Here is a 24,180-nt window from a genome sequence, read left to right as displayed (position 1 = left end):
CATAAGGGGAAGTTACCCATCAATAGTTGTGTATTATTCGATACTCTCTTTTTTAAATTAAAAGTTTTAAATCAATTTTTTTTTTTAAATAAAACCATCTAGATGTATTCTTTAAGGGCTGGCAAGGCGCGTGTACAGTCCATGTTTGTATACTATATACTATTGCAAACTTAATGTATTGGCAGTTGAAAATCAGCCATATGACAAAATCAAGTGAGAGGTATAGTTTCTTTTGCCCCTCAGTGTAGTTTGGAACGGAGGAAGTAAATACTATGAAAAGAAACAAAACAAAGTGTAAACTGACCTTTCACAAATCGTTCAACCTATTCGTTTGCCTTGACCTAAATGATTCCTGTCATGGACATAGCGTGGCGTATGTAATAGGTAAAAGAATAGCGTCTGGGTTACTACCCTTAATTAATAGGATTCCCTATTACCTTCCAAAACATCCACATTAAAAAGGACCCAAAATGCTGTAAGACTAAATGTCTCTTTAAACGAAGTATATATAGTGTTTATTCAGTTGAAAAACACACGGGAAACTTGCTTTAAGTCGTTCAAATGAGAGGAAATAGCTGCTGTTGCCGCATCCTATCACCCTTTCATCGTTTTATATTAGCTGTCCTCCGCTGGGATGTGTGTGTGTGTGTGTGTGTGTGTGTGTGTGTGTGTGTGTGTGTGTGGAAATTCTCTGCGAAATCTACGGTGCATTGGCAAACCTTTCTATCGGACAGCAGAGATGATTGTTCTGTATATGTCCTGAATTGAATTGTGCTTTCAGTTCCCAAAGCAATTGTTTGCCTCCTTTGGGATTTTATCGAAACAAATAAATTGTCGGAGAAAATTTTGAAAAAATATTTATGCTTCAAACTGTTGAAAATTATAAGTTTGCCTGCGACAATACAGTGTTGCAAGATGCCTTTTTGAACAAATAAATATGCAGGTTCACAGTTTTAATCAAACAATGTCTGGTTCTTCAGCTGTAGCTGAATAAATATTTAGTCTCCGTAGAAAATCCCGGTGCCTTAGTCTATAAACCGAAAAAAGTGTCTGTTGTTACCACGGTGATAAAAAGAAAAAGGCAGTGGATTTTGTGCTGTGATGTGTAAGTGAGTGCAAGGGGCTTTTTTCCGATCATTATGTTCAGCAAACACATATTTCCACCCCTCAAACTACCCACTGCTTTATCCACAGGGACGCTGGGGTGCATTGTATTCACCCCCGAAACACTGAACTATAACGGTTCCACCCAGGCGCTGTACACTAATTAACTTAGATACGAGATTCAGTACCTCAGTATTCTGCATTGCATCCATCAACAGTGGCGGGATGCTGTACGGAATGGCCCATGGAGATACTGTCTCAAGATCTAATCAAGCTCAAATTAAGTCTTCGATATATGTCTCGGTGTATATAAATAATGGCATACCGGCCCAGACAGAATGGGAAAACACTCATCCCCTTTTAATTCATTAATACTTAATGGCGCTTACACTGGAGTTCACGTTCGACATTCCACGAATCATCTGTCAAAGGTTTCTCAATATCCCCATTTTAATATCATGCACTGTTGCTTCCGTCTTCTGTCATCAGTATTTCACCATTTTTAACGCGAACGTTGGCAGAGATTGGCACGTGACGATAAACGAGAATAATTAAGGCACTGCGTTTTTTCTCGTTGAAGTGAATACCGTACAGAACCCTGTCAGGGCCATCAGCAAAGGAATCTTTTGAGGACGACATAATAAATCGTGCACGAGTTATTATGTCCCTAACTTGGTTCTGTAATATGACAACCCGTTAGGACAATAATCAATGAAAGAAACCGCATTAGACTTTAATTCCAATAATATTGTCTTACAATTTCATGGCACAAGACAGATGGGGATAATTGGATTTGTTTGAGCAGTTTTTCGGCCACCGTTTCAAGACGTGAAAATTTTCTCTGTGGAAGGGTCGTCGAACGATTTGTTTTCACAACAAACGAATATGTAATATATATATGTTAAACTTTAATTGAAAACAACAGTTTTCTTGTGGTTGATCGAACAAACATTTGATTTTTATTGACACAGAATACGTCTTCGGTCACTGCGCCAAGACGTCTGTAGCGACCATAATATGGATAAACAGTTTACAATTTTGTAAAACCCCATTTACTGCAATAATGCTTCTGGTTAACTCCAAAACGTATGGCGGGTGAATTTGCGGAATGTGATTTAGTGTATCTTTTTGTGTGGAAACAAACTAAACATGCAAAATAGACGGTTCCTAATTACCCCCTTTCCATGACCTGCTTACCCCGGGTTGACATAGGCAGCCCAGAATGACGTTAACGTGAGTGGGTGAGTGAGTTGGGTTTTAACGCCGCTTTTAACAGTTTATCAGTTATATCGCGGCGTGTCAGCTTAATGTGGGAGGAAAGACCGAAGTGGTGCAGGTCTCAGACGTTTACCACATCGGTGAAACCCACGAGCACGGGTACTTTGCTGACAAACCTAGAAATATAATCGGGGCGAACCGGGATTCGAACCCACAACCATAGGTTTCTGCCGTGCCGAAGGGACGCGACACTGCACAGCGAACCGCGGCGCCTTTGACGATAAAGACACACCGAGAGGCCTCATGACACATTGACTGGGGTAATGTGTTTAGCTGACAAGCATTAACAAATAAAATTGGCAAATGAAAGCGGTATTTGATCGACTTGAACAAAAGATGCCAATTTGACCGCGTCAAGTATTCCTTTCATTGGAGAAATGACAACGCTCGATGTGACTTCGCTGTTTTCGGTTACACGACCCATGAAATGGAGCAACGGTTATTTTCGAACAAAAAGTCAAACAGTTTAGTTATGGTAAATGTTCCACAAAGTCACCACACTTATAGAATATATATTATATTTATTATCCAGTGCCTGGGACCTATTGTGATGCCCTGGTTGATAGGACAATAACGACTGGACACACTCAGCAAACACCTATCGAGGTAAAAAATGAAACGTTTTATTTTCTACTCAAAAGAGTGACTACAGTCAGTCTGCTAATGCATGGCAGATTAACTGTAGTCAAGTAAAAAATATCGAGCGTTCTTCCTTTGAGTAGTAAACTAAACGTTCAGGGAGCCAAGAACCCATCCTCTATGAATCCTCTAGGTTTCGAGATTGATTTTTGTTTGTTTGTTTATTTGTTGTTTAACGCCGGTCTGTAAATAACAGGTTTCTGGACCAGACAATTCAGTAATTGACATCATGAGCATCGATCCACGCAATGATAGATATTGATGACGATTGTACAGATATGGAACGACAACATCGCAGTTTCTCCAAAGTTAGACCATCATACTCATGTTAAAATAGAATTTTTATACACATCTTAAAAAAGATTTTTGGGGGATGCACAATACGATTTATCTTAAGACTTTGCTAAATTTAGATACTCTAGTCATGGTTTAATGATAGAAATGAGTCGACAGTATAATATTAACAGAAATTTAAGATATTGTCCATTTAGAATAGTATTAATAGTTGTATCAGAATATCACTTTTGACCCCAATGTCCATTCTGTGCGTGTATAAGAGAGTGTATTTTTGTGTTTATCCAAACCAGCAAAAGCTTAAAATGCTGTTCTCCAAATCATATGACATTTGTTGAAAATTGCCTTTTCTGAATGTTGTTTCTAATTCTAGTTTCAGCAACCCATGCTTGCCGTGAAAAGGCGACTATGCTTGTCGTAAGAGGCGATTAACGGGATCGGGTGGTCAGGCTCACTGACTCGGTTGAAGCATGTCCATACTCGATTATTTACAGATCGCCGTCATACAGCTGGAATATTGCTGAGTGCGGCGTTAACATCAAACCAATCAACCAACCACTGTCCTTTATGCATCTAGTAAAAAACATCCGCTTGGCCCAAAGACTTGCTCCTGTTCAACTATTAGAAAAGGGGGGTGGTCGGGTAGCCTAGTGGTTAAAGCGTTCGCTCGTCACGCCGAAGTCCCGGGTTCGATTCCCGACATGGGTACATTGAGTGAAGCCCATTTCTGGTGTCCCCCGCCGTAATATTGCTGGAATATTGCTAAAAGCGGCGTAAAACCATACTCATTCAGTCACTCACTATTAGAAAAGACGCTAACTAAAAACCTCCAAATTCAGCCTTCTTGTAATATTACGTTCACCGTCAGTATATATTGCTTGACTGTGTGGACAATGCAATCGCAAGGGATTCACATTATCAAAGCGTAAATCCGAAAGATCTCTTATCCCGTGTCAGCGGGCATCTCATCTTACTTGAAAGAAATTGGTCTGTATAATAAATTTTAAATATGTATGTGAATAATTAAATGCTAGTTTTTAAGTTTGGAGTGATGCTATTATCAATTGACATTATCGAAGGCTCTGTCCAGTGGGGTAGTGTATCGTAAAATTATTGTCCCCCCTATGTGACATGTAATCCAATCATATTCAATGCAGCTATCATCAACCAGTGTTTTTTAGCCAACTCACTGACGAGTATTTATTAATATTGGCTAGCATTGTGCACAACCACCAGAGGCTAAAGTGATGGTTGTAAATCCTACTGAGGTATCACGCAGGAAGCAGAGGTACCGTTAGTCCCCATGATCTCCAGCGACGTGGCCTAGCTTTTGTTACTGGTGGCCTATAGCCCGTGTTTTGAACTGTATAAATGATATCGTTGTACCCATATATGTTTGATAAAATTTGTTTTGAAATATAAGTTTGCATTTTTTACTCACTTATGAAAATATCAACTCGGTCCTGTCGCTATACCGTTAGTCCCCATGATCCCCAGCATGGTGGCCTTGCTTTGGTTACTGGTGGCATATAGTACGTCTTTTTTTCTTCTTTTTTAAACAACTGTATACATGATATTGTTATGCTCAAATATGTTTGATAAATTGTTTTTGAATATTACTTTGCATAAATTACTTTGTTAATCTGAACACCACCTCCCTACATGTGTATACCGTTCCCATGTTTCACCATAAGGATCCACCGGAAACGCTATCATCCTTATTTGTATACTACTCAAAAGAAGATAAAGAATTGTCAAAGTTTACACTATGCTGTACCTATTTCTAAAAAACGCGAAAGAAGTGGCATGGAAGAGGAGCAATTTCTATTTTTTTTAAATATCTTTATTTTTTAGCATATTAATAAGTGAGTGAGTGAGTTAAAATCGCATCAGCATAATTTCAGCAGCATAGCGACGGGAACAAATTGATATGTATACAGTTGAGTCATGAATACAAATTTACATTGTAAAGCATATTCGTCAAACATATTGTATCATACCATTATTATTTACAGCTGTTTAAAACACAGGCTATAAGCCACCGGCAACCAAAGCTAGGCCACCTCCCTGGGGATCATGGGGACTTGAAGCGTCTCAAATTCCTGCATGATACCCAGCAGGATTTACGTCATCACGTTAGCTACTAGTGGTTGTACACAATACTAGCCAATATAAAAAAAATCCTCAGCAATGAGTTGGCTTAAACACAGTGGTTGATGACAGTTACAGTGATGACGTGTCTCACAGGACAATAATGTAGTCCGGGTAGTCTTCAATGATCTTTGTTGACAAAAAACATCACGCCGAATTCAAAAACAAGACATTTGTTATTCAAATGCATATTTACAATTATGATGCAGACCAATTTCCTTCAATTAGCTGAGAATGAGATTACACAGGCCAACACATCTTTCAGATTTACTGTTTAGTAATATGAATGCCTTGTGATTGCAAAGTCAACGCAGTCAAGCAACGTATGCGGCGAACCCTCCATCACAAGGAATACACTACCCGGATAAACCGACTGTGGCCAATACGACATCGTCGCAAAACGACCTCATCATGTCTTGACTGACAGCCCGAGTAGGTATGACTGATTGTTGGTTTAAATTCGTTAAGTTTATTGATTCTACTTGGGTGTGCCGTGTATAGCTCGGTGGCTGGTTTGAAACCACTGTACGGGATAGGGAGTGGAAATAAAGGTTTTTCAAAAGTTGCTTTAGCTGTAGCATTGGCTTTTGAGTTACCTGTTGTGCCTACATGACTTGGCAACCAGCAACAGATGATGTCACATTGGCCTGTAGAAAGATCATTATTGGTTCTAAAATGCCCAGGATTATAAACTGAAATGACGTGCCTGAAGGCAAGATAATGAGTGAGTGAGTGAGTGAGTATGGTTTTACGCCGCCTTTAGCAATATTCCAGCAATATCACGGCGGGGGACACCAGAAATGGGCTTCACACATTGTACCCATGTCAGGAATCGAACCCGGGTTTTTGGCGTGACGAGCGAACGCTTTAACCACAAGGCTGCCCGACCCTGCAAGATAATGAATCTGAATACTTGATAGATTGAGGGATAGATGTTGAGGCAAATGTGAAGTGATGGGTGTTTGTTGGTCCGACCACACCATCCTTCTTTACGGTAAATCGTTTGACAGCTGTGACGGACTGTTGTTCAAGTTCCTTGGCAATTTCATCTTCAGTCACGACAGACAGGTAGCGCGCTCTGTCACGGACAATGACCTTATATGAATTCAGTGTCTTGTGCACTGAGACAGCCACCTTGACATTGTCAAACTCTTTTAATTTGAGCAGATTGGCAGATTTCTGTCTCCGTGCACATTCTACCAGGAGAGAGCCAGATCTGAGTTTTGTGACATTTGTAACCTCTCCACAGATACCAAGCAAGTTCATAATTTGATACATATATAATAGACATTTAGAATTAATTTTTTTTTTCTAATGCAAAATGTTGGGGCGAAATAGTGTATGCACAGGGCTTAACATGACCAGCAGAATGACAGAATCTGTCCCTTTCTACCACCCGTCTGGACATAGTTAGGGTCGAAGTGGTGTGTTGGACTAAGGAACACTATTGACTCCCTTCCTCTCCCGACACAGGGACGCAACCCACGGCAATCTCATTAAAATCAGATCTTAGTTCTCGCTACCGCTAAACAAAGATCTGAGGACATCCCATTAGGGGTCACGTCAGAGCGACCTTTCGCGGATTTTGACCGACCAATGAAATCACTGACAAGAAATCGACATTAGCCAATCAGAAGGCAGCTTTCTCGAGCTTTACGACACTAGTTTCAAACTGGCGACTACGCTTGGAAACATATCTTGACGTATTCTCGATTAAAAAAATTAAAACTGATAAGAACATTCTGGAATGGCTTATAAATGGCCTAGATTGCATGGATATAATCATAAAACCCGTAGCTGTCGTTCGGAATACCCCGTCAAATATTTCGTGGTTGCATGATTAGACAACAAATTCCGATTGTCACTTTCATGATGTGGTACACGACGCTCTGATTGGTTGGATGAAAGGTCGTTCTGACGTGCCCCTTAATGGGATGTCCTCAGATCTTTGTTTAGCGATAGCGAGAACTAAGATCTGGTTTTAATGAGATTGCAACCCACGGCTAACAGGTTCCCCAATTTGGGCAATAGGGTGCTGGGGATACATTCTATCCCAGGTCCCCTCGGAGTTTTATTAATAAGACCGCCTCCGCGGTCACACACACAACACACACACACACACACACACACACACACACACACACACACACACACACACACACACACACACACACAACACACACAACACACACAACACACACAACACACAACACACACACACAACACACACACACACACAACACACACACAACACACACAACACACACAACACACACACAACACACACAACACACACAACACACACACACACACACACACACACACACACACACAACACACACACAACACACAACACACACACAACACACACACACACACAACACACACACACACACACACACACACAACACACACAACACACACAACACACACACACACACACACACAACACACAACACACACACAACACACACACAACACACACACACACACAACACACACACAACACACACAACACACACAACACACACACACACACACACACACACAACACACACACACACACACACACACAACACACACAACACACACAACACACACAACACACACACACACACACACACACAACACACACACACACACAACACACACAACACACACAACACACACACACACACACACACACACAACACACACACACACACACAACACACACAACACACACAACACACACACACACACACACACACACACAACACACACAACACACACAACACACACACACACACACAACACACACACACACACACACACACAACACACACACACACACACACACAACACACACACACAACACACACACACAACACACACACACACACACACACACACACACACACAACACACACACAACACACACACACACACACACACAACACACACACACACACACACACACACAACACACACACACACACACAACACACACACAACACACACACACACACAACACACACACACACACACACACACACACACACACACACACACACACACACACACACACACACCTCATTCACTCACCCCTTCTCTTTATTAATAATTAGGTTAATATATTAACATATTGATAGCCTAGTCATAATACAGAGGCTGTACGCTCATTAAAGGGAGATAAAACCACCGTTCCAATGTAAATCTGTCAGTGACGCAAGAGTTTTCTTCAACAATTTCACAGACCTCCTTCGTGGTCTAATGGTAGAGCGTCCGCCCGGAGAGCGGAAAGTCAGGGGTTCGATCCCCACCCGCGTCATACCAGAAGACGTTAAAAGATGGTACTTGTTGTTACCCTGTCTGGCGCTCGGCATTAGGGGGCTAAAACAAGGACTGGTCGGCTCGGAGTCAGTAAACTGGGTCTGAGTGGGGTATTCATGTTAAACTGCGGCATGATATCTCAGTGTGCTAGCACTATAAATCGCTATCAGTCCGGACTATTACAAGTAGCCATACACACATACACGTGCATGCACGTCGCTATATAAGTGCAATAATCTTGGACGCGACGTTAAACCCCATTTCAGCTCACCTCAACAGTTTCATACCTTAAGGCTTGATTACAGCTGGTTACATATAATGAGTGATATGAATATATTTTTTGCAACACGAGACGAGCTCGAGAAGACGTAGACACTTCAGAAGCAATTCTGCTTTTAAACGTCCACTGTTTTCCCCAAACCTGCTCGCGAATCTTCATATATGATCCAATACTTTGTGTGGCAGACGTGTTGTTGTCATGGGAACAGGATCGCGTTAAAATTGAAAACATGCGAACTTTCTACTTATTATCTTCGGTGATCAAGAATGTTCGCATGAAAAGAAATACTCAGCTCCTGGCATCAGCAAAACCGATACCATAGAAGAACATAGGGATGGTGATAACTTGATCTTTTTCTCATACCCGTAAGACGATGCTTGGAGCTCCAGTTTTGCTTCCAAGGGGAGATAACTCTAATGTGATATACAACGTAGTACACAAACAGCGGATACAACTATGATTACAAAATATTGAAACCAAAGTTCGGGTTAATGGTGATTTATTTGCTATTGTCTCAAGAATATGTTCATTCAGCGGGACTGCATGTGACTATTTTAACAAAGTAAATATGTCACGTAATTGCATTTGTGGGAGTGAGTGGTTTAACGCCACATTCAGCAATATTCCTGCTATATGACGGTGGCCAGTAAATAAACAAGTCTCGACCTGACAAACCAGTGATTGATATTGTGAGCAACGAGCCACACCGTCGGGGTAGGATGACACGCCATGAACCAGCCCAGTCATCGATCCTGACCACCCGATCCACCAAGTCGCCTGTAACGACCAGCACATGTGTAGCGTGGGACCAATTCTAACCAGAAGTCCCCTGGCGTGGTGATTCTAGTGAAGCTCCACGTCTTGACCTAGTCTGCTGACGATGCATCCCAACCTGCAGACGGAATCTATCAACACTGAGGCTGACAACCCAAAGAGGGTCGGCAAACTGACTCCTGAGAGTTTCCAGGGCTTCGACCCTGCCCCCAACTGAGAGAGTGAATTGGGTTTAACGACGCTTTTAACAGTATTCCAGGTATATCACGGCGTGTCAGCTTAATGTGGGAGGAAAGCCCGAAGTGATGCAGGTCTCAGACGTTTACCACTTTGATGAAACCTACGATCACGGGCATGGTGCTGACAAACCTAGAAACATAATCAGGGTGAACCGAGATTCGAACCCACAATCATAGGTTTCTGGCGTGCACAAGGGAATCGCGGCGCCTTAGACGACTGGGCCACCCGTGCCCCCGCCCCCAACTGAAGCATGTGCTGTCTTCGTGACTAAGCTCGAAATGTGCCTCTTGTCACCCAGCAGTGAATTGGTATCCGGTAGGATGAGATGCCTCACAGGCAGCTTACCTTGTATAATCCCCAAGAAGCTGAGAAAGAAAATCGAGTGCACAGGGTATTATTGACCAAGGCAATAATGTATGGCTTTGGGCGCGCTTTTGGGAGTGGTGTTTGGCGCATTATAAATATGCAGTCATATTACTATCAACTCATCACGCCGCCATCCGTCACAATACATATCACTCCTGAAGTTGACAATCTGGTTTGCCACTAAATTAGTTTTGAAACGATCCAATAAATCAACAGAGTTTTTAATCAAATAAAAACCCGTGTTTACACCGGAGATCTGTCAGACTCCAAGGACTAGCCGAGCTCGCTTGAAGAATCCAATTAAACACAGCTGTAACCGATCAAGATATTAATGCTAGTGATGGCGGCTGTAGCCGCCTCCAGCGCTCAGTAAGTGTTCGTGTTATGGGATTACGGAGACCCGGGTAGAGACACGGGGATTGAGGCCGACTCTGCCCTCTGATTATGGAAACATGCACAGACCAAGTGATAGAAGGTCGAAACAAGCTGATAATGTGTACAGGCAAAACATTATGGTGATACAAGGTAAACATGGACAGTGGCATAACTTGATAAATGAAAAGAGTGCGCGAGTATGGTTTTACGCCGCTTTTAGCAATGTCCCAGCTATACCATGGCGCGGAAAACGGAAATGGCCCTCACACGCTGTACCCATGTGTGTGTGTGGGGGGGGGGGGGGGGGCAACTCTGGATCTTTTATAGAAAACAGTTTTATTTGAATCATGAAAATACAAGCTGGGGACAAGTGATACTTGTACAATTGTTTGCCCCCCGGTCAAAAGAAAGTTAACTACGGCCTTGGACTGGAACCCTGGCACTCGGCGTGACGCGCGTACGTTTAAACCACGAGGCTACCCCGCAGACACATGTTTAGAAAGAACAAATAAACCTTAGCGCCTAGCCTTATACACACGGCGTTCTGCTAATATTCGAATCTGGACAAAACAGCAGTGATTGATGTCATGAGCAACAATGACACGCTATCAACCAAGTCACGGAGGATGGCCATACAATCCATTAAGTCGCATCATCGACCGGTAAGGGTGCTTTGAATCAAGGGGGATATAGACTTTGTAACTGTTAACAAACAGACCAAATCTGATCCAATTTGGTATATTTTAGAGATCGACCTTTCACATTTTGTCAATTCAATTCAAAACAGTGATGTTTGCTTGTTTGTTGTTTAACGCCGCACTCAGCAATATTCCAGTTATAAGACGGTGGTCTGTAAATGATCGCAGTCTGGACCAGACAGTCCAGTGATTGATATTATGAGCATCGATCCATGCAATTGGGATGCGATGACACGTATCAACCAAGCCAGCGAGTCTGACCACCTCAGTGCGGGGTGAAACAAACAAACAATCAAAAACAAATATCATATTTCAGTAAGGTGATATTTGAGCTAATGGGAAGTCTTAAAAACTTAAATATTGAAACCTTTTACTTTTGCAGAGTCATCTACAAACGTTGAAGTTGAGTATTGATAATAATGTCTTACATTAATCATTTTTGCATCATAATTTGTCATTTTATTTTTTAAAAACCTGAATGTTCGATGTTAATGTGATGAAGAGAGCTGAGTTCCCACACAAGATATCAGTTCACTTCATAAACCATATCTAGGGAACATCAATCAGCAGATCTAGATTACCAGTCCTGCCGTCTTCGCCAAATCTGAAGCTACTCATTATCCTCATACGTGATTCATCTTGTTCCTTCTGGGCCTGATTACCTTTCTGATTATCAAGAGGTTTTTTCAAACATTTTGAAATGGTCTTCCATTTTTGCAGCTAAAAAATGTTGATGGATCTCTCTTGTACTCGATAGGAGGATGAGAGGACGCCAAAAACACGAAAACATCAGTCGGGCGGACGACTGCCGAGGCTCGGTTACAAAGATGAAGTGTAGTTCGGGACCACCTGCACGTTGATGATCGTTCGCCAGACAAGCACATTACTCCAACACTACCGGGAGAGGTTGGTGGGTTGTGCAAAAAGACAGTATCCATGGAAGACTGATCCGGTTGACCTTTGTCATAGTATATGGTGTGTCAAATCAGATGAAGCAACAGGTCCAGATTTGAAGAGGTGAGGTGAGGTGAAATTGGGTTTAACGTCGAGTCCAAGATTATTGCACTTATATAGCGACGTGTATGCACGTGTGTGTGTGTGTGTGGCTGCTTGTACTAGTCCGGACTGATGCCGATTTATAGTGCTAGCTCACTGAGATACCATGCCGCAGTTTAACATGAATACCCCACTCAGACACAGTATACTGACTCCGAGCCGACCAGTCCTTGTTTTAGCCCCTTAATGTCGAGCGCCAGACAGGGTAACAACAAGTACCATCTTTTAACGTCTTTTGGTATGACGCGGCCGGGGATCGAACCCCGGACCTTCCGCTCTCCGGGCGGACGCTCTACCACAAGACCACGGAGGCGGCTACCAGATTTGAAGAAAAGATCATTGATTTGAAGATTCTTGAGAGATACGGATCGGGTTAATGTACGACAAACATGGTTAATGCAAGACAAACATGCTTGATATGGATAAATGTATATTCCAAAGACTGACCTGATTAGTCAGTATTTCTGACAAGTCTGACAAGGTGAAGACATATTTCTGACAAAATAAAGAAATATTGCTGAAGGATTGACAATGTGGGAATTTGCTTCTGACGAAGTTGTTAAGATAATATCATTTATGAAAAAGAGGCCAATATAAGGGAGTGCTTCTCACAAAGTTGACATTATAACAAAACTCTTGGAAGTATTTCTGAAATAGAGTGGGGCAGGATACAACGCTCACCTCTTCGCGAACACCTGGTATCATCACTATATATAAATAAATGCTCATGATAAGCCTGAATTGGACAATCGACACAGATTTTTGCAGAGATTTCTTATGATTATGGGAAGGGTTTTTGTCTCTTTTGTTGACAATATATTGTGAGTGGGTGAGTTTAACGACGCTTTGAACAGTATTCCAGTTATATCACGGCGTGCCAGATTACAGTGTAATTTGGAAGGAAGAACTTAATGATGCAGGTCTGAGACGGTTACCTCTACGGGTTTGGTGCTACCAAACCTTAGAAACGTAATTGGGGCGAACGGGGATTTGAACACACAATCATAAGTTTCTGGCGTGCACAGCGAATCTGACAATATAAAGAAGTACCTCTGACAATATAAAGAAGCATTTCTAAAAAAGCACGATTACATTTTTGTGACAAAAAGTACGTACCCCCGAAAAATACACATTGTTGCCAAGATGAAGAAGTATCTCGACGTACTGTTAGTCGACGTACTGTTGTTGATCTAGAAGGATTTCTGCCAAGTCTTTCAAGAAGAAAAACGTATCTTGTATCAGCCTTGTGTATTATTTGTTGCCATTTAAGTTGCACCACAGAAACTTTGTTGAGCAATACGAACGAAATGGCCACCGTCGTTTATAGAGCTTCTCATTCATTGTTGTGGTCTGTCCTGCCTTTAACTTTAATCAGAAAATATTCTGCAGACATCACGTAACTGCTCTTCATCCATATAAAGTGTCCAGCTTCGTGGTTGTAAGAATGTTATGTCAGGACGTCTGTCGGTGTAGCAGAGCAATTATTTTAAGCCAATTCAGTGTTTCGTGAGCTTCGAATGAGAGCACGCATGGCCCAAAGCTTTAAGAGCTTCAAAAAGAAACCTTACCCATGTGTACTGAGAAAATGAAAATTGCATGTAATTGATACAATTAGGTATTTTTGCATGGCCATTCCATCAGAGAAATTACAACAAAAAAGCATCTCACTTATGTTCTGCGAGTGTGCAAGTACTGCGCTGAAAGTTGCACCTAAGCGGTGGTGGGGGTGGGTGGTGGGGCTTGAGCAGTGGGCGTACAAAGTTTCTTTGAGCCGAACCGTAAATGAGTAGCAATGGCGCAAAGGGCAAATAACCTTTGTTAATTAAAGGGGATGTTCTTTCAGCTTGTCTGAAAGTAAAAAACATATTTCCGTGATGGTTGATAAGAATCAAACGCATTTCAGGGCATTCTGTAACGCTTTCATGACCATCCTTCTCTCGGATAGGAAAGCAACTTTTTGTTCTGTTCGTCAAATTCAGCTAAAACACGGTTCCGGGTTACCCGCATGACACACCCGTTGGTCACGCGTGTTCAACGGGTGCTCAACGCGTGGAGCATGCGTGTACCATGCGTTTTCAACGCGTGTACGGAGAATGTCTAGACAGTAGCGTCGCCCTCAGCAGGCTAATTATAGGGGTTCGGGGATGAAATGGTGCCCTGGGACTGAAGAAAGGATTGTTTTGTTGGTCACAGAGTAGTGAGTAAGTAAGTTGGGCTTAATGCCGCTTTGAACAGTGTTCCATATCACGGTGGGTCCGCTTGATGTGGGAGGAAAGCCCGAAGCGATGCAGGTCTCAGATGTTTACCACATTCGTGAAACTCACGTGGACGGGTATGGTGCAGACAAACGTCGAAAAATCATCAGAGCAAACCGGGATTTGAATCCACAAATAGGTGTCTGGCGTGCCCAAAGGGACGCAAAGCTGCACAGCGAATTTAGAAGGCTGGGCAAACCGTGCCCCTCTGAGGACAGACTCAAGTCACACGGGCAACGACATTCTAGTTTTAAGAACTCGCCATGATGTTGAATATTGCTAAAAGCTTAGTAGACGTCCACACACAGGACAGAATCCATATTGTGGTGATTCGTTAAAATGCTGGAGGGTATTTAATATATGGGTATCCCTTTTAACGCTCAGTAGAATACTTAAAACACTGGGATTACGATCGAATGAGAGCAAGGTGAAACAGGACCAGCATGGCCTATTGGCAAGATCAATCCTTCTGTTGTCACCTTAGTTCTAATGGGGCAAAAGATTGATTCGCCTAGTTTGAGAATCTTTTAATCTGCTCGCATATGTTTGTGATATTTCTTTCATTTAAACTTGTTTGTTTTTTTGTAGTTAATCGCCCCACTCATCAATATTCGAGCTATATGAAGGCGGTCTAAAATAATGGAGTCTGGACCAGACAATCCAGTGATTGACATCATGAGCATCGATCTACGCAATTGGGATACTATGACATGCATCAACCAAGTCAGCGACCCTGACCACCCGATTCCGTTAGTCGCCCCGTCGCCTTTATCGGTAAGCATGGGTTGCTGAAGACCTATTCTAACCCGGATCTTCACGGGTCTCTTTCATTTAAATCAATCCGCACATAACACACAGAACGCCACCTGGTGACAGAGCGCCACGCCAGAGACGTGGATGTAAAAAGTGCTGATTTATTTCCACTTCTCACGGGGTGCAACCATTATTTCAAAAACTCCCAGGTGTTAAGATTGACAAGGATCTCCAGACCTTCACGTTGTTTTGCACGGGAATGAAAAAACAACCTATGTTTTTCAAAATCAATTACAGTTGAATAAAGTAAACATGGATCATATCATACAGCGTTCTTTTTCATCCAAGAATCTGATTACTTGACAAAATGGCCTCTCGTGACAAACACGAAATACCAAAGACTGCCCGTGAATTCCCAAGTCTCTTGTTGGTTGGTTGGTTGGTTGGTTGTTTAACGCCGCACTCAGCAATATTTCAGCTATATGACGGCGGTCTGTAAATGATCGAGTCTGTACCAGACAATCCAGTAATTGATATCACGAGCATCGATCCACGCAAATGGGATCGATGACATGCATCAACCAAATCAGCGTGCCTGACCACCCGATCCCGTTAGTCGCCTTTTACGAGAAGCATAGTCACCTTTTACGGCAAGCATGGGTTGCTGAAGACCTATTCTACCCTGGAATCTTCCCGGGTCCCAAGTCTCTTGTAAAATGTAAAACTGCCGCTCTGGTCAATGACACAATGTCTGTTCGTATTGCTTCTCTGTGCGTCCATATGATTTCGATGCGCCCTCAACCCCCCCTCGAATGATTTTTTGGTGGAACTATTCTAATCCTTTGAGGGTTGTATCATGGTCGAATTCACCAATCATAGCGAGTGAGTGAGTGAGTGAGTTTGGTTTTACGCCGCTGTCAAAGATGCTTTACATTTTGGTGAAACCAAAGAGCACGGGTATGGTGCTGACATCAAGTGTGGCGCCTCAGACGAATGGGCCACCGCCGCCCCCTCCAAAATAATTTTAAAAATGATATATTCCAATGGTAAAAGAGAAGGACATTTCGAAGAGAAAATCTACCATGACACACACCAGCCGTCTCCCGAACTTTAAAGGCAAACCAATTTATGCATTGTGTCCGCGAAGAGCGACGTCCAGGTGATGAAGTGCACGACCAAAAATGTAAGACAAAGACTCCCTGCCTGCCGTGTGAGAGGAGTGATGTAGTGTTCGGGCTGGATACCAGAGACAGCCTGTCACTGTTAGTCGGCCTTGTGCTTTCTATGATAGTCGGCCTTGTGCTTTCACTGATGGTCGGCCTTGTGCTTTCAATGATGGTCGGCCTTGCGCTTTCACTGATAGTCGGCCTTGTGCTTTCACTGATAGTCGGCCTTGTGCTTTCTATGATAGTCGGCCTTGTGCTTTCTATGATAGTCGGCCTTGTGCTTTCACTGATGGTCGGCCTTGTGCTTTCACTGATGGTCAGCCTTGTGCTTTCACTGATGGTCGGCCTTGTGCTTTCACTGATGGTCGGCCTCGTGCTTCCACTGATGGTCGGCCTTGTGCTTTCACTGATGGTCGCCCTTGTGCTTTCACTGATGGTCGGCCTTGTGCTTTCACTGATGGTCGGCCTCGTGCTTTCACTGATGGTCGGCCTTGTACTCAACTTCCACTATCACAAACACTACTCCTTCAACTTCTTCCAACACCACCACTTCCACCATTACAACTTCCGACTACTACCAACACTACCACTGCCACTACCTCCGGGTAGAGAGTAGGTCTTCAGCAACGCATGCTTGCCGTGAAAGGCGACTGTGCTTGTCGTAACGGACTAACGGGATCGGGTGGTCAGGCTCGCTGACTTGTTTGATGCATGTCATCATATCTCAATTGCGTGGATCGATGCTTATGATGTCAACCACTGGATTGTCTTGTCCAGACTCGATTATTTACAGACCGCCGTCACATAGCTGAGTGAGGCGTTAAACAACAAACAAACTTCCAACACTACCAACACTACCATTTCGGTCATTGATTATGCGTGAGTTGGGTTTAACGCCGCTTTGAGCAGTGTTGCAGTTACAAAATTGCATGTCACACGTCAGCTAAATGAGGAAGGAAAGCCCTAAGTGATGCAGGTCTCAGACACTTCCCGTGATGATTCCGGGGTAGTATAGGTCTTCAGCAACCCACGCTTGCCGTAAAAGGCGACTCTGCTTGTCGTAAAAGGCGACTAACGGGATCGGGTGGTCAGGCTCGCTGACTTGGTTCATGCATGTCATCGATCCCAATTGCGTGGATCGATGCTCATGGTATCAATCACTGGATTGTCTGGTCCAGACTCGATTATTTACAGACCGCAGTCATATAGCTGGAATATTGCTGAGTGCGGCGTTAAACAAAAAACACCAAACACACACACCTCAGACACTTCCCACTCTCACGTGCCCCGTCATTGATTATGAAAACGTAAGTACCTACTCACGTTTAAGGGCTAGAAGATGTGAATCAAATACGTGCGTGTTTACATGCTGTTAACATCTCTGATAAGATTTCCCAAAAAACCAAAACAGACAATGCTAAAGACAATGATCCTAATCACCGAAGCCCCTCACAAATGCCACTCTAATCGATATGCCATCATGGAAATCAATAATGATAACTACACCTACACACGATTTTCTTATAGCTAATAGAACTATCCATTAATTTAAGTCCATCTGTGACGACATTCTGTTCGTATTCGCATATCGATTGTTGTCAATAATCTTACTCAAGTAAAGTTCTCTGTTCTTCTGTGTCTAACAAATAGGCTGGTATTTCTTGGCAATGTGTTATCTAGTGAGTGAGTGAGTGAGTGAAATTTAACGTCACATCGGCAATATTTCAGCAATATGGTGACGAAACAGTTATAATCATTATATTTTGAGTTAATAAAAAGCTGTCAACGATGGACAGTAAGATAACTAGAGTATCACAGTTTCGATTTTTAAACTAGTTGACAACAGTTAAAAGAATACATTTTCAATCAACAATACAATATAAAAATGGGCTAAAGATCACCAGCAACCAAAGTTAGGCCACCTCACTAGGGACCGTGGGGGCTTCTGCTACCTGCAGGGCTCCCCAGCAGGGTTTACACCATCCCTTCAGCTGCTGATGATGGTATGCAATTAAGCCAACAGTTAAAATTAACAAATAAACTACGTTTAAAACCGAGGTAAGAATAAATGTACTTTGAATGATGTGGTCTTAAATATCCTCTCAGGGTGATAATAATTGTACACTACTTCAACCCCCTTTGACGATATAGCCACTAACATTCTAAGTTACAAATGAAACATTACCAATATAAAATATAGCTATTTACATAATTCCAAAATTTATCAATATGTTCGATTTCTTTTTAAAAAATTACAATTATATGCACTAGGTTTGTTTTTCATATAAAAAATAGGCATCACCATGGTGACAAGGTACTATTATCCGCATGACAAGACCGTGGTTTAACCAGGGTTTCTTCATCCTCATCATTTCGTATTCGCCATAAATAAATAATCTACGCTGAAATTCCAAGCTCCGTATTGACAAAATCTCATTCGTGTCAAAGCAGCTCAATCAATAGCAGAAATCCTTTTCACATCATATTATTCTTTTGGGCTTAAGTTTCGTGTCTAGTTTCAGATTGTTTGTTGTTTAACGACGCACTCGGTAATATTCCAGCTATAGGACGTCTGTCTGTAAATAATGGAGTCTGGACCAGACAATCCAGTGATTGATGTGATGAGCATCTATCCACGCAATTGGGATACGATGACTTGCATCAACCAAGCCAGCGAGTCTGACCATCCGATCCCGTTAGTCGCCTCTTACAACAAGCATAGTCGCTTTTTACGGCACGCATGGGTTGCTGAAGACCTATTCTACCCCGTATGTTCACATGTCTGAACATTCAAAGAAGTCCACTGAGCCCGAATTATAATGGTTCCCAAGGCGTCATTTGCCAATAGTCCTATTTGTCATATTCACTATGACTCTGGCGATGCTGCATGTTGTTTAACGCCGCAATTATTCCAGCCGTACTTCAAGTCTGGATCAGGCAAGCCCGTAGTTGTTGGCTTGAGCAACTATCTGCACCGTCTCAATGCGGCTATGTGACAATAATCAAGAACAAATGCGCCAACTTGACTGCCATCCTTGGGGTACAGGGCACGTGCTTGGCCCTGGATCCTGGTGATGACTTGTACTTTTCCAAGAAAACTACATACTCAGCAGATTTTGCTGCCACGCAAACACCACTGTTACAACCTCGCAGCTGTTTGCCGCATGGAGAAAATCAATACGATTTCCAAACTAGCTCATGGTCTGAGGTGAAAACTATGCTGCATGAGACGAATCACCTTAGCTGTTTTTCTAAAACACGTGAGAGTGTGAGTGACTGAGCATTATTTTACGCCAGGCATGACTATTCCGGCAATATTAAAATATATACTACTCGAAAGAAGTTAAAGAACACTCGACGCTTTCATATCACTATAGTTAATCTGACATGGCGGACTAACTGTAGTAATATGAAAGAATCGAGTGGTCTTTAACTTCTTTTGAGTAGTATAATACAGTCAGGCCCTGAACGAACCAAGTGGGTGATATAATGAGCAACTAAACACTTCGCTGAGATACAATCAAACAATACAGCTGTCTCATATTTTCAATTTAGTCAGTTATTACGTGTGGTTTGTTTGTTGTTTACCGCAGCACTCAGCAGTATTTTCGGCTATATGGCGGCGACCTGTGAATAATCGAGTCTGGACCAGACAAACCAGTGATTTATATTACGGGCTACGATCGTCACCGTCGGGGTTGTATGACACGTCATCAATCAAGTCATCGACCACGCGATCCATGAAGTCGACTCTCGCGACAAGCATAGGTTGCTGAGGACGACTTGTCTGTTCTGTGCACCTGTCCTACTTTGCTTAGTCTTGGATTATTTTGAATAGGTTGTTGTTTAACGCCACATCAATAATTCATCTATAAGACGGAGGTCTGTAAATAATCTAGTCTGGGCCAGACAATCCAGTGCTTGACATGATAATCATCGGTCTACGCAATTAGGATACGATAACATGCGTCAACCAAGTCAGCGAGTCTTACCACCGATCCCTTTAGTCGCCTCTTATGACAAGCATGGGTTTCTGAAAAACAATTCTAACCCGAATCTTTACAGAGTCGTAATGAATTTCATGACAAGAGTCGTAAACTAATATGAATAGCATAGTTTACAGCTGAAACGCAACACACTGTTAAATTACCATATAATTCCGTTTCTTTGATCCGTCAGTGCGTAACAATGGTTAATGGAAGGCATTGTCTCACTGAAAAAAGCCATGGCGGAGTGAATCAGTGTTCCTAACAAGTGAGCACCAGAACAGCGACAACTTCTACGAGCTCACTGGCTATGACCTATTATATCCAACTAACGAATCTATGTGAAGAGCGCCATGCACGGACTGGATGGACGGCGAGGAATGAAAGAAAGTTGCGACGGCAACGCCGTTGTATTATCACAACACCTACGCTGTATGTAGCGACGATGGCCACGCTCCACAATGAAGATCCCGTGAAGATCCGGGGTAGAACAGGTCTTCAGCAGCCCACGCCTGCCGTAAAAGGCGACTATGCTTGTCGTAAAAGGTGACTAACGGGATCGGGTGGTCAGGCTCGCTGACTTGGTTGATGCATGTCATCGATCCAAAATGCGTGGATCGATGCTCATGATATCAATCACTGGATTGTCTGGTCCAGACTCGATGATTAACAGATTAACACATGAAGCGTTAATATTTTACGGATAAAAGCTTCTTTATTGATTGTAGAAATGTTTCAGAGCTACTTCTTGCCCTTTCATCGGCTGAATGGGACTGGACATAGCCCTGAAACGTCGTCACAAACAATGAATCAGTTATTATCCTTAACAGGTTCATGCCGGCATCTGAATTATTCAGAAAACGAGCCAACAAATTAGAAGTTGTAATGTTTTTGTTTTGTTTTTTGTTGTTTAACGCCGCACTCAGCAATATTCCAGCTATATGGCGGCGGTCTGTAAATAATCTAGTCTGGATCAGACAATCAAGTGATCAAGTGATTAATATCATGACCATCGATCCACGCATCAACCAAGACAGCGAGCCAGACCACCCGATCACGTTAGTCGCCTTTTACGACATGCAGATTCACCTTTTACGGCAAGCATGGGTTGCTGAAGACCTGTTCTACCCCGGAATCTTCACGGGTCAGAAGTTGAAATGAAACGATCAGAAGCGTTCACCCTAATGAGAACTAAAAACATTTCAACATTACTTTGGACTCGTGACAACAACATATGCGTATACGAACGACAAAAATATGTCAAAATGTTGATTAGGGTAATCTCCACGTCGCGTGGTTTTAGCGTGTGTGTTTTGCGTAATATATGAACATAAGCAAGTATTTACGGAATTTATGGCCATTACATTAATATTTTTATCTTGAATATTTAAGATGCTACCTTGAAAATTCAAGTTATTATATTGCAACAGTCACCTCAAAGCAAAAAGTGGTGCCTTGGGAAGTTCATTTGCTGAATTCAGTTTATCTTGATTTTTCTTTAACTAAGTATTTTGAATTTCCAAGATAATGGGGGAAAATGTCACAGTGGTAATGGGCTTCTGTAAGTATTTGACCCAAGCTACAATTACCAAATGTTGATACAGCCAGAGTTGTTTGTTTGTTGTTTAACGCCGCACTCAGCAATATTCCAGCTGTAGGACGGCGGTCTTTGAGTAATCGAGTCTGGACAAGACAATCCAGTGATTGACAACGTGAGCATCGATCCATGCAATTGGGATACGATGACATGCATCAACCAAGTCAGCGAGCGTGACCACCCGATCCCGTTAGTCGCCTCTTACGACAAGCCTGGGTTGCTGAAGACTTCTTCATGCATTCACCTCGAATATAAAACAGGTACTACGGTACAGAATGTTAACCAAAATGCAAAACAGCATAGGAAATAACGATATTGTTCTGTATATCTCTCGTTACAGACAGTTACACTTATAAGAGATCAAAACGTGCACGGCAAGACAAGACATTGAGTGAGTGAGTTGGGTTTAACGCCGCTTTTAACAGTATTGCATTCATGCCGCGGCGTGTCAGCTTAATGTGGGAGGAAAGCCCGAAGTGATGCAGGTCTCAGACCTTTACCACTTCGGTGAAACCCACGAGACCGGGTTTGGAGCTGACAAACCTAGAAACATAATCGGGGTGAACCAGGATTCGAACCCACAATCATAGGTTTCTGGCGTGCCCAAGGGACGCAACTCTGCACAGCGAATCGCGGCACCTCAAACGACTGGGCCACCCGTGCCCCCGACATTGAGCCTTCACGACATAGCTGCATTGTATGGCAACAAACATACTCAGACAATTACAAACAAAACACCTTTTATTACCTACTCCTTTGATCAGTCTAAATATATCCCCGAGGTGCTCAACTGTTGTTTTTCAAAGAAAACACTTACCTCGCTATGCGCTCACTTTTTAACACTATAACGGGTTGCACGAGGATATTGTGTCCATCGCAAATCTTCAGATGTTTATTTCAGCGTCACGAGATACATGGATATTTCAACTTCCTCATGGAATAGACCAATAGCGTGTTTGTTCTTCGTGCTTCTCGTGCAGTATAGTATGTATGTCATGCCATTGCTGCACGGATATCTTGCGTCCCTCGTGCAATGTAACCGGTGCGCCTAATCTATTTCACTCTGCCGCTACAGATGCATGGATTCTTGTTCCTCGAGCAGTAGATATGCTTATTGTATCATTGTTTGGACAGAATACCAGATGCCTCTTGGTGATCTGTATAAGTAGATGTTGTGAAGACTGCCTGATCGATATATTTATCTCCACCGAATCTTGAGGTTAACGGTGTATCGTTTCTTGCACAGAAAGGAACCATCCACACGGAGTAACATTTGATGTTCAATTAATACACAATTCCGCAGTCCTCAAAAGGGGATTACATGAAGACGTTTTTCATTAGCCCCCAAATCCTGAGAACACCCGTGTTAATTCCTGTAGAACTCGAGCGTGATTTTGATCGAACCTTCTTGTAAGAATGGCCAAACGGTTCTCCTGTATCTTTAAGTATCCAAGAATCGTAGAACGTCCATATCTTCACCAAAAAACATAACATATGACTGAAACATCGTCATTTCCTGGTAGGCGTAATGCCCGCGTCTTAGCAAGTTCTTTTTTTTATTATAACTCCTTATGATCCCAGCGAAAATAAATAAGACATCTCACCTTGACACTTTGACGGACACTGCAATCACGAGAACCGACCGTGTCATCAAAAGTTTACCTCATATATACCGGATGTCAATTATTATTCCGTTCGTATCTCCGTCTTTCGGCTACCTTGTCATGTCCTATTGAAATCTGTCATTTCATCATCTCAAAAGCTTTTAAACCGTTCATGTTATAGTTAAAGAAGACGGCCATTCACCATAGAGCTTTATCATTTGCCCATTAACGCTTCTCTCAACACTCGCATCC

At 42.6% G+C, this 24,180-nt stretch overlaps 1 protein-coding gene across 1 annotated transcript in view; it reads right to left on the bottom strand.

Annotated features, from left to right (window-relative positions):
• LOC139461996 (leucine-rich repeat-containing G-protein coupled receptor 5-like) overlaps positions 1-23,578 on the bottom strand; it is a 146,130-nt gene extending 122,552 nt beyond the window's left edge. The window contains exon 1 of the mRNA XM_071243489.1: positions 23,142-23,578. The gene's annotated coding sequence lies outside the window, so the exon portion shown is untranslated. The remainder of the gene's footprint in view (positions 1-23,141) is intronic.
• Positions 23,579-24,180: the final 602 nt, after the last annotated feature.

The sequence above is a fragment of the Haliotis cracherodii genome, unplaced genomic scaffold, assembly GCF_022045235.1.
Source record: "Haliotis cracherodii isolate W230 unplaced genomic scaffold, xgHalCrac1.p SCAF_15, whole genome shotgun sequence".
NCBI lineage: Eukaryota > Metazoa > Mollusca > Gastropoda > Lepetellida > Haliotidae > Haliotis > Haliotis cracherodii.
The sequence above is the reverse complement of the archived record's forward strand: the minus strand, read 5'-3'. Positions and strand labels throughout refer to the sequence as shown.